This window comes from Peromyscus californicus, unplaced genomic scaffold (assembly GCF_007827085.1).
Source record: "Peromyscus californicus insignis strain IS unplaced genomic scaffold, ASM782708v3 Scaffold_12__1_contigs__length_115047231, whole genome shotgun sequence".
Lineage (NCBI taxonomy): Eukaryota > Metazoa > Chordata > Mammalia > Rodentia > Cricetidae > Peromyscus > Peromyscus californicus.
The window spans coordinates 79,261,345-79,273,536 of record NW_026294413.1 but is presented as its reverse complement, the minus strand read 5'-3'; the positions used below and the strand labels follow the sequence as shown (position 1 = coordinate 79,273,536).

Genomic DNA, 12,192 nt, shown 5'->3' with positions numbered 1-12,192 from the left:
TTTCCACATACATACACACCCTTGTGCTTACATACTTGTACACATATGTGTCTGTGCATATATATGTGTGTATGTATGTATGTATGTATGTATATATATATATATGAGTATGTGTATATGTGCGTGTTATGCATATGATAAATGAAAGACCATCCTAGGCCATATGTATCAAGATCCTTAAAAAACTTTAAGTTGAATTATGCAGCTATATAATTAAGCTGTCCCAGCTGCCTCTCTTCCATCAGGCTCCAGTAACGCTATGATAGGCAAAAGGCGGTGCCACATACCTGTGTTCCCTGATGAGCCCAGGGAGGATGCTGTGGTTGGCATCCAACAGCTTAATCACAAAGGAGTTCATTCTTGGAGCACTTGGTACCTACGGCTGTGGTGTCACAGGTCATACCACACACTTTGATGGCCCTAGGCAGACATGGCCTCAGCCCCACCCCAGCATCCTCCAGCCTCTGTCCCATCCGAACCAGGATAGTACCTCCAGGCACGGGAGCAGGCATTCTGCTGCAAACCCACTTGCCATGCCTACGAATCTGGAGTCTCATGCAAAGCTGTGACCCTTGCCAGTGCAGCTACTTTGATACATCTCAAGACTGAAACCTTAGAAAATTTTCTTGGTCAAAAATCATTGAGGATCCTCAAATAGACCTAGGGTGGTATAGTTCAATCAGAAGCTGTGGTTCTTTACAAGGGAACTTAGAGAAAAGGTCTCTTTTACTTTCTTTACCAGAGCATGCAAATATGCCAGTGTGTGTGTGTGTGTGTGTGTGTGTGTGTGTGTGTGTGTCTGTCTGTCTGTCGGTCTGTCTGTCTGTCTACCATAGTGGGAAGTGCAGGTGGAGAGAGAAGTTGGAATTACAGCCTGTGGTGGTTTGAAAGAAAATGGCCCTCAAAGGTAGTGGCACTGTTAGGAGGTGTGACCTTGTAGAGTGGGTGTGGCCTTGTTGGAGAAGGTGTGTCACTGTGGAGGAGGGCTTTGAGGTCTCATAGATGCTCAAGCCACACTGGGTATCTTAGACCACTTCCTGTTGCCTTTGGTCAAGATGTAGCTAACACCATGTCTGCCTGCAAGCTGCCATGCTTCGATATGATGATAATGGACTGAACTTCTGAAAATGTAAGTCACCCCAATTAAATGTTTTCCTTTAGAAGAGTTGCCGTGGTCATGGTGTCTCTTCACAGTGACAGAAACCCTAAGGCACAGATCTTTACGTTTTACTTATTTATTTGTGTATGTGGGAAACAACACACGTGTGCCCCACAGATGAGTGCAGGTCAGAGGACAACGGGCTGACCCAACTCGTCAGGCTTGGCTGCGAGTACCTTGACCCGCTAAGCCATCCGAACAGCCCACGGAATCATGAATTTTTAATGACTGATTGAAAGTGCTACGTTTTAGTTCTGGTTCTCCAAGAAGCAGATGCCATGATGGGGCTACACCGGAAAGAATCAGAAGTGACCCTGGGTATGTCGCTGTTTGATTGCATTGCATCCCAGAACTCTAAGTGTCCGTGGGAGCATCCAGAGTGTTGTGCAGACAAAGGAAGACAAATAGTTACAACCGCTGCCATGTCCTTCCGGCACAGAGTGTCCCAAGCCTGTGCTTTGCTCCCTCCCCTTGGTGCCGACAGTCACCAATGGCCTGGACACAAGCCTGGTGGTGGGTTTGAGGGACTTTGACCAGTAGCTGGAGATCTCTGGGGCGTGTTTTAATGCCCATTGAGTTATAGGGGAGCAGAGAGCTTGGAAGGGGTTGGGGAGATGACTCAGTAAAGTGTTTGCCACGCACACAAGAGGACCTAGCCTACCCAAAGGTCTCGCTCTACAGGGACTACCACAAATTTCTCCTTGTAAAGAACCCTGGCGAGTACTTTTCTGTTTGCACCCAACCCACAACAGTTAAGTCTTGAGTTGTCATTGAAATTGCTCAGCTCAAGAGGAGATGCTTATCTATTGTCGATGGTGACAAGTTGGTCTCAAAGGTCCACTCAGCCATGTGACCCTGAGTTTCCACAGTGGGCGGGGGTGTGTGTGTTGGGGGGGGGAGGGGGTATTTTAAGATTGTTTTCGCTGCTCCTTCTTGGCACTCAGTGCCCCAAGCCTGACACTTGGCAAGGAAAAGCCCGTGACTCTGGGGACAGCTGTCGAGTCGCACAGCAAACAAAGGGTACCAGAAAGTTCCTGCTGCCCCCTTCCCACCTGGGCACACGCACATCCCACGGAGGGAGAGTGGCAGGGCTGTGGAACAATGGGAGCCTGTGAGTCATGAGGTAAGGCCGGATGGAGTTTCTCCCGCAAGGCTCCCTCTAGCCGCCGCCGGAGGAGCTGACGCAGGCGGCTGACCGGCAGGCGGCAACTGGAAGAGCCGCTGCTTCCCCGGCTCGCTCTGTGTGGGCCTGGACTTTCTTTTTTATCTTTTTAAGTCAACTTTTATTTTTAGCAAAGTGACAGATATAAACATTTTCAGCAAGTCAGTGTATACTACACAATGGGAAATACCAGCCGCTTTCCTACCTTTTCCCAAACGCCGGTCCCAGAGGCCCTTTGCTTCAAGCTTCCGAGGTTTCTTTCTTCTTCCTAGCTCCCCCGACTTCCAAGCAGCATCCAGCTTCTGTAAAAATTTCCCACGATCATTTCAAAAATATTTATCTATTTAATGTGTATGCGTGTGCCTGAGTGCAGATTTGTACACCACGTGCCTGCAGGTACCTGTAGAGCCCAGATGAGGACGGCAGATCTCCTCGAACTGGAGTTCCGGGCAGTTGTGATATGGGTGCATGGAACCGAACCTGGGCCCTCAGCAAGAGCAGCAAGTGCTCTTAGTCACTGAGCCCTCTCTCCAGCCCTTCCTGCAGTGATCTCTTGTTATTTCAATTTAGTACAGATTCTGTTCTTAGTCAAGACTGGGGTGTAGCTCAGCGACAGAGCACTCACCTGGTGTTGTGAAGCCCTGAGTCCATTCCCCAACATTAAAAATAGACAACCACTTTCCGATTAGACTTAAGGCCTGCTCCACAAGATGAAATTCATACCCAGTACCATTCCATAGCCGACAGCCTGTGGTAGACAGGCCATAGGCCCTGGGGGAGAACATACTATGGTTATTCTGCTAAATGAATAATATTAAGCCAACTCCTAATGACCCATCATTATAGCCAAAGACTAAGGCATCTCTCAGTCCTCATCTGAGAAGTTTGCAGGAGATGGTGATTGACCTCGTGACCTACAGCTGGCCAAGGTGCAGAGAACAAGAGACTGCAGAATGGTCAGCCCTAAATGAAACATCTATGTGCATCTCCTCCCCTAAAGGCAGAGATCTTTGCAGAAGAGGGGCGGGGCGGGGGGGGCGGGGGAGTATTCGAGAGCCAGAGGTGGTGGGTGACCATGAGAAAACTGTCTTCTAGACACAACAGTGCAGATGTACATAGGAATACACAGCTGTTATGACGGCATGCTCAAAGCCCACTCAAGCCCAAGACAGACCCCAGCATGGAGAAGGGAGTTGGTCACAAAATCCCACCCTTAGACAAGGAGCTATTGGCAATTCTTAGTTGCTGGGAAGGGAAGGGTCAGTCTCACCAAGAGTGTAGACCCTGGTAAGTCGGCCATGCTCCAGTGGAAGGCCACACATACGAGGACATTTGGGTGGCACCATCTGACACTGATGTGAGGAGGGAGATGCAAAACTGGGTGAGAAGTCACAGGGTGGGTCTGGGAAGAAGTGGTTGGAGGGGAGTACATATGAACAAAGCTTACTGAACGAAATTCTTAAAGAACAATTAAAATGTTTAAACAAAAGAAAATTCAGCTGGGCAGTGGTGGCACACGCCTTTAATCCCAGCACTCGGGAGGCAGAGCCAGGCAGATTTCTGTGAGTTCGAGGCCAGCCTGGGCTACAGAGTGAGTTCCAGGAAAGGCACAAAGCTACACAGAGAAACCCTGTCTCGAAAAACCAAAAAAAAAAAAAAAAAAAAAAAAAGAAAAGAAAAAAGAAAAAAGAAAATTCAGCGAGGGCTGGTGAGACGGATAAGTAAAGGATCTTGTTGACGAACCTGATGACCTGAGTTCAGTTCAATCTCCGGGACCCACGTGGAGGGAGGAGAAAACTGTCTCCTACAAGCTGCCATCTGATCTACATACACATACACAGTTGTGCACACATGCACATATGCACACACACACACTAGTGTGAATACACACCGGCACACCGGCACACAATCACACAAGAGATTACAGTATAATAAAAAATACAAAACAAAATAAAACAGAAACAAACCCACCAGGAAGTTGTCCCATTGTCTACTCAACATATACACTCATAACTTCTTCAGCCAAGACGGTACGATGTTAATTTATGGTTAGATCATATGAATGTGTGTACTACAAAAAAAAAAACACAAAACCACCACCCCCGAAGTCACGCTCTCTCTCTTCTTTCTTCCAGGACATTTTCTTCTCCTTGTTTTTTCTGTTTGCTTGGATCTGTATGTTCCTCCTCCTCACTCACTCCCCAGTCCTGCTGTAGTTAGTTGTAAAGTTCTTAAAATGGTTATCTATCAGTCCTGTTCATTTTTTCCACATAAATATCTCTTCTGGCCTCTATGAACTTTCTGCTCTCAGCTGGATGGTTACTGTTTGGTACCTAACTGTCCCAGAACAACCCTTCACTATTAACTGGCGATTCCATTAGAGCCTGTTTTCAGAACTCAATGCTTTTGTTTTTCTTTTTTCCTAGTTTGATGGAGCACTCCCTGAAATGATTTTCTGAACAATGATGTAGGGGGGTAAATTTAATTTTTAATTACACCGTGTGTGTGTGTGGGGGGGGGGGGCTGGAGTTGGAGTTACAGGTGGTGTGAGCCACCTGACATGGGTGCTGAGAACTGAAGAAGTCAGATAATCTGGAAGAGCAGGAAGTGCTCTTAACTACTTCCTGTTCTATCTCTCTAGCCTCAAAATTTGTTTACTTTTTTTTTGTTGTTGTTTGTTTTGTTTTTCTCAAGACAGGGTTTCTCTGTGTAACCTTGGCTGTCCCGGAACTCACTCTGACTCAGAGATCTGCCTGTCTCTGCCTCCCAAGTGCTGAAATTAAAGGTGTGCTCCATCACCCCAGCTGATTTATTGTGTGTGTGTGTGTACACGCACGCGTGCGCACCTGTGTGAGCGTGCATGTGTGTGCCAACGTCTGTGTATGCATGACTTGACATCTCCAAAGGGTGTCTTATCCCCTGTTGCCAGTGATGTAGGTTCTGGAAACTGAACTTGAATTTTCTCAAAGAACAGCATGGGACCTTAAACCTCTGAGCCATCTCTCTCCTGTTCTCTACCCTAAATCTTTGAGATAGTTTGGCTGGGTTTCTAATTATGTTGGAAACTTTTTTTTTCTTTTCTTTCAGAGTTCTGAGATCTTTTCCCTTTGTTTTCCAGCCTCTGATGTAGCTGTGAAGTTCAGAGACATTGTTAGTCCTGGATTTCACATGTGCTGCCCCCCCCCCCCCGTCTCTTTATTTTCTGTCCTTGAATTAGCATATTTTTCCACTCAGAAGCAAACACCTGCCACTCCTCTCTGCATTTAATAAGTTCATCTTTTTCAGAGGGCCACTTAGATGGTTCCTCCAGTTTTAAACTTTGTCTCTCAATCTTCCTGATTAAAATTAAAAATTTCGACCTTATTTTCATTATATTGTTTTTCTTCCTATTTAATTAAAAGAATCATAAATATGCATAAAATTTTTAAAAAGTTAGCGCACTTATTACCCCTTCCCCTCCATCTAGGTCAGTGCTATTTTATGGCAGTATATGAGCCACGTTTGTAGCTTTCTATAATGCTTTGATGGAGCTGGGCATTGAATTCAGGGCTTCTGGCATTGAGGCAAGAGGGTTACCAATCAGCTGGACCCTGGTTTTAGTTGAAAAAAAAATTCTGGCAGCCACATCAGAAAGATAAATGGGAATAGATGAAATTAATCTTAAAGGACTGAGGAGATACTCAACTGGTAAAATACTCTTTTTCCAGGTAAGTACAAGGACCTGAGTTTGATACTCCAGAACCCACATAAAAATAAGGACTGGGCATAACAGCGCCCACCTGTTAGTCCCACACTAGGAAGGTGAGACAAGGGAATGTTTGGGACTCACCTAATCGTGGAGCACCAGGCAATGAGACCTTGTTTTGAAATACGGTGGTGATGGGGGATGTTCCTGAGGAGCAGCACCTAAAGTTATCATTCTCTGGCCTCCACATGCACCTGCACACACAAGCATGTGCACCTGCACACAAGCACACGAACACCCACCCACACATGCACACACATGAAAGTTCATTTTGACAATGTTATTTACTTTACAATGTAATTTCTTCTGCATTTTAAAATTAATATTGTGTATGTGTATTATGTACATGGTGGGAGCACATGGTGCTCATGGAGGGCAGAGGACAACTCTGTGGCACTGACTCTCTATTTCCACCTCTCGTGGGTCCTGGGGGATCGAACTCAGGCCATTAGTCTCCCATGGCAGGTGCCTGTACCCTCTGGGCCTTCTTGCCAGTCTTCGGGGGATTTTATACATTTATTTAGGGTATGTTTGTGCACATGCCCCCAATATAATTTCTGTGTGCATTGACTATAAAAATCGTTAGAGAATTCATTCTAAGCTAAGCTGAAATCCAGTGTGCATTGTATACTCATGGAGTAATCAGATCAAGTGGCAGGTGGCCACTGTGCGGAGAGGTCAGGGTCCGAGCAACTGTCAATCATGTGCCCAACAGTGCCCTCCGAGTATGCCTTGGCAGAACTATTTGGAAGATTCTCTCCCTCCATGCCCCACTCTCTTTAAGACAGGTCTCACTGTGTGGCCATGGCTGGCCTAGAACTCACCATGTAAACCAGTCTGGTCTCAAGCTCACAGAGATTTCTGGAATCCACTTAAAGGTAGAAGGAGAGAATCAATTCCTCCAAGTTGTCCTTGGGCCTCCACCTATGTGTCCTGGCATGTGCACACATGCACACACACTAATAAATATAATTATTATTTAAAAAATAAAAATAAAAACTACTTCAAGCCAGGCATGGTGGTGCATGCCTCTAATCCTAGCACTTGGAGCCAGAGGCAGGCAGATCTCTGTGAGTTCAAGGCCAGCCTGTTTACATAGTGTGCTCCAATACAGCCAGGGCTATGTAGAGAGAGCCATATTTGAAGAACGTCCCCTCTCAAAAAAATGAAAAAAAAAAAAAAAAAAAACAACCCCCAAACCTACTTCAATTTGCAGATCCTAACATTAAGGACATTCTGTTACGTGATCACACCACTGTTACACCACCTGTGAAAATTCATAACTAATATCTTTACCAATCTTTTTACGTTCAGCTTCCTCTAGTTGTGCCCACATTTACTTCAGAAGCTGGTCTGTTTAGAGCAGGATCTTACCTGGTCTCATTTGGTTGGTAGGAGCCTTGGTTTTTATGAAATCTATTATAATCTTCCTATTGTCCTTTTCACTGACTGTTTATTTATCACACATATGGATAACATTTAATACATATAGACTCATTTATTTTTTATTTTATCTGTATGGCTATTTTGCTTGCATATATGTATGTGTACCGTGTGTGCCTAGTGTCCTCGAAGGCCAGAAGAAGGCACTGGGTGCCTTGGAACTGGAGTTATAGGTGGTTGTGGGTGCCATGTGGGTGTTGGGAACTGAACCCGGGTCCTTTGCAAGAGCAGCAAGTGCTCTTCACTGCTGAGCCATGTCTCCAGCCCCTAATAAAATATTGTTTCAAAAATCCAGAGAAAGTGTGAGTGAGAGAGAGGGTATGCTTTTGGGTTGGGAATGTAGAGCCATGGTAGAGGGCTTTCCTGGTTTGTACAAAGCTGTGACTTCTATCCCCGGCAGCTCATGAAAACAAAAAGTTAAAAACATCTTTCTCTGAGGTGTTTGTCACAGCTAGGAAAACCTACACATCCTACAATTTCACTTTTGTCTGGTGGGCGCCGCCTTGCTGTCTCTGAGGAGGTCTCTGTCTCAGCTGCGTCTAAACTTCTTCTTCAGGAACAACCCTGTCTCTGAAGAGGACAGGAAGCTTGGAGAGACATTGTGGAGGCCCACACTCACTCCTTTCTCTCCAGGGAAGTGGCACACCAGGAGACCTGGAAGAAGCTGGGGGACCCTGGCCTGCTGACTCCTCTTTTAAGACTGATTCCTTCAAGGCTGATGCTTGGCTGCTGAGGGGTGAGCATTCCAGAGTCTCGACTTTGACCCCAATTCTGTTGGTGACCTCTGTTCCCTAGGCTAGCCAGTGTGTATTTATCCAATCTCCCAATGGTCGCACAGTCTTCAGGATCTGAGTATGTGATACTGTTCACCCACCCCCATCCCCACGCCCTGCCCCATCTGTCCTTTACCTTTTCCTTTGATAATTTAGGACCTTTTCAATTCACACCAGTGGTTTCCAGGTAGGGTTTCCCCTCAGCCCCGAGAAGATACTGGCTACCTTGCGGTTAGAGTAGATGCTACTGTCGTTGGGTGGGTGGAGGGCCCAGAACAACAGTTCCTTACAAGATAGCATCCCCAAGTGTCAATAGTGAGCAGTTTGAGAAATGCTGCTCTCCTGTAACCCCTACTTCACCCACATCCCTAATCCTCAGAAAAAAAAAAAAAAAAAAAAAACAGGAGCGGAGAGGAAAGGCCCAGAAAGAGAAGCTCTCTGCTAGCAGCAGCCTGGGGTGAGCAGGCCAGACAGTGGGCGGGGCGCAGCCTCCTCCGGGCTGCTTGTTGGTTTTGGCCTTTGCAAGATCAGACTATCTGGTGGGAAAGAGTTCCTAAGGCACTTTAGCTGCTGCTGCCAGCTGTTTACCTGACTGGCCTTGGTTCAGGGAAAAGAGCACACAGCCGGCCCAGCACCCACCCCACTTGCCTCTCCTGCTGTGGGGGGTACAGGCGTTGCAGAAGGGGAGAACTCCAGCAGGGTGAGTGGGAAGTCGCCTCAGCCCCTAGCCAGGAAGCTTCCGGGAACCCAGCATGGAGCGGGGGAGATGTGAAGCCAGTGCCAAGCCTACCTTCCATCAGTGCAACCCTACACTGCCAAAGCCTCCACAGGCTGAGTCCACTTCCGGAGGTCAGCAGGGCCAGTGTGGACAGAAGCACGAGGGAGGCTGGGTCTGATGAAGTTGGTGGAGGAAGCCAGAGCAGCCCAAGGCCAAGGGAGAGACTATGAAGAGATCCAGCTCCAACTCAGTTCAAACCTTGGGTCACCCCATGTGACAGAGACCACTTGTTGCTCTCCTGATAGCCAAGATCCCCCCTTTTGTTTCAATACTGGGGGTGCAACCCCTCAAGCTCCTTTTCTTAGATAATAATCTAATTTTTAAGTTACGTGTCCAGGACTCTCTTGCAGCTAGGTATGACCACATGAAACTATTTTGACCAATGAGATAGAAATGATAGTGACATGCATACTATAAGGATCATGTCTTTAGAAGGTAAAGGTATACATATGATGGCAGAAGCAGGGGCAACTATCTTGGACCATACAAAACAGAAGCTTTGTTATCAGTATGAGCTCACTCTTTTTTATTTAGTCTAGGACCCTAGACAGTGGGATGGTCCTGCCCATGTTCGGTGGGGGTGGGGTGGGTGGTGGGGGTGGGTGGGAGTGGTGGTGGTGGTGGGGGGTCTTCCTTTCTCTCTGAGAATGCTCACATTTCACTAAGATGTGAGGAGATGAGGAACCCAACTGCATATTCCTGCCATCACACAGCCTTCTGACACCAGGCCTTCCCCTCCATGCCAGACTGTATTCCTTCACACTGTGAGTCAAGATGAAACCCCTCCTCCTTTCTTGTCAGGTATTTGGTTACAGCAAGGAGAAAAGCAACGACTGTATCCAGGAACCAAACTTTCAAGCAGAGTGGCCACAGAAGCTTCAGATTGCCTTAATCTAGAACATTGTATCCACAGACTTTCTGAGCTTGGTCCCTAGCTGGGGCTCCAGAGCCTGGCTTCTTAGTTCAGGGAGACAGTCATTCTGTTCCGTCAGCCTCCAAGGACACCATATGAGATCCAGGTCTCATCTGTCCAACCAAGGCCACACACCACAAATGGGAAACTGCTTCCAGTGCACCCCTCCCCTGCACCCTCTTTCCTTCTCCTGGCTAGCTCCCCACCTTGGCATTGGTGGTGGCTAGAGCATCCTTGGGTTAGAGCCATGCTTTAAGTTTGTGCTTTTCCAGGTTAATTAACTTTATTGACTTTAAAATACAAAGTCTCAGTCTATCTATCCCCCCTCTCATATCTATCTATCTATCTATCTATCTATCTATCTATCTATCTATCTATCTATCTATCTATCTATCTATCTACCATCTATCTGTCCTGTATCATCTCTGTCTCTACCTATCTCCTATCTGTCTGCCTAATCTCTATCTATCTATCTATCTATCTATCTATCTATCTATCTATCTATCTATGGTAAGATTATACCAGAAAAGTGAATGTAGGCTTTAGGCTTGTATATAGCAGGGTCCCCCTGGTTGTATAGTTGTGTGTGCTGTGTGTGTATGTGTGTGTGTGTGTGTGTGTGATCATGGGTCCTTGGTGTTGATGTCACTGCATGCCCGTGTGTCTCTCGAGAATTCTCTGGTGTTCCAAGTTCTTGAGTGGGCATCCAGCACCAGAAGGAGAAGGTAGCAGGAATATCAGAAACACCCCTTTCCTTTCTCCCACTTTTCCCTCATTGAATAAGCACCTGGCTGGCCCGAAAGACATGCAGAGTAGCTCTAGGGCTCGCACACCTCCTCCTGTTCCTCCAGGGCTCAGAACTGGCCTGACCTGCACAGGAAGTCTGGCCAAAACATAATCCAGGCATGGGAAAGGCCAAGGCAAGAGGCTCCACGCCAGGCCCTGGCTCCCACTTTCCGCTCCCAGCCAATGGAAAGGACAGGTCAGGGCTGGGCTACCTATGTCACTGCTACAATATGACTCTACCATGTGACCCCACATCCGGCTGGTGAGAACAATGTAAGCAGGTCCCCCAAGCAAAGTCGAATCTACACAATTGTCTTCCTAGGGATATGATGTGGCGTCCCCATCCTCAGCACCTCCTCGTCCTCTTCTTTACCCGGCTCACCTGCAACAGTTGAGAACAGCGACCCAGAAGTCCACACAGCAGGCTGAGCCCAAGAACCAAACCAGGGCAGCTCTGCAAGCATGCACCCCATGCAACTGACATAAGATACCTGTCACTCGGGCACAGGTGCTCCTGCCACTCTGCATGTCTATAGTTACACATGTTAGATCCCCTGGACTGCCGGGAAGGGCTGGTACCTTGGATTTGTCCCTTCATCCATTTCTCACTGGGTAGGATGAACTCCAGGCCACAGCTTCCATGACTGACTTCCATGGTTACGAATGAGTTAGGCGTTCCTATTCCCGAGACAGGAAGTGACTAGGTTTGTGCAAGATCAAATGTTTTAGGGTTGGAACCACATTTGGGGTCCCCTCATGCTCATATTCTTAACCCTCCCCTGCACAGAGGTCCAGCCAAGGGTGACAAGCAAGTTCCTGCAGGATACCTAGTCACGTGCTTTCCCTGGCAGGGGATGACAGTGGTCCCTGTTTCTCAGCCTGCCCTCTTCGTGAGGGCTTAGACATCTAGGTGGTCAACTTCGGTTCTCCTCTGTTACCAGCTCCGCCAGGGTTTGCAGCCACCATGCACTTTCCCTTCAAGCCCTGTTTCCTTAGCAGCCAGGCCAAGAATCAGAGCCTGTGAGTCTGGGAGGAAACTGAAAGGGTGGGGTTCTCACACCATCCCTGTTACCACAGACCAGAGCCTGAACTGGCTCCCAAGGGCTGCTGTTCCCGGGGCCTCAGAGGGTGCACTGGGGTTCAAAGACCCTGAGTTCAAATAAGGGCTGGGGCCTCACCCTTAGCAATATGAGTTCAAGGCCTTCCCCGACTCTGATTCACTGCCCAGTCAGGGTCTCCAGAGTTCTTGGAACTGGGAGTCTGTGCCCTTTGGCACTAATTAAGATAGGAGTGCACTGAAGTTTTCTTTCTAGCCAGGCCTGGTAACACACACTTGTGATCCCAGCACTCGGGAGGTCGGGAGAGGAGGATTTGCAGGTTCAAAATAAAAACCCTGTTTCAAAATGGAAAATGAAAAGAGAGCTGGGCATCCA

The 12,192-nt window shown here is 47.5% G+C and overlaps 1 non-coding gene across 1 annotated transcript; it reads left to right on the top strand.

The window, feature by feature from the left end:
• Positions 1-202: 202 nt before the first annotated feature.
• LOC128108090 (small Cajal body-specific RNA 6) lies at positions 203-386 on the top strand. Its single transcript, XR_008217306.1, has one exon. It is a non-coding gene; the product is annotated as a small Cajal body-specific RNA 6 (non-coding RNA).
• Positions 387-12,192: the final 11,806 nt, after the last annotated feature.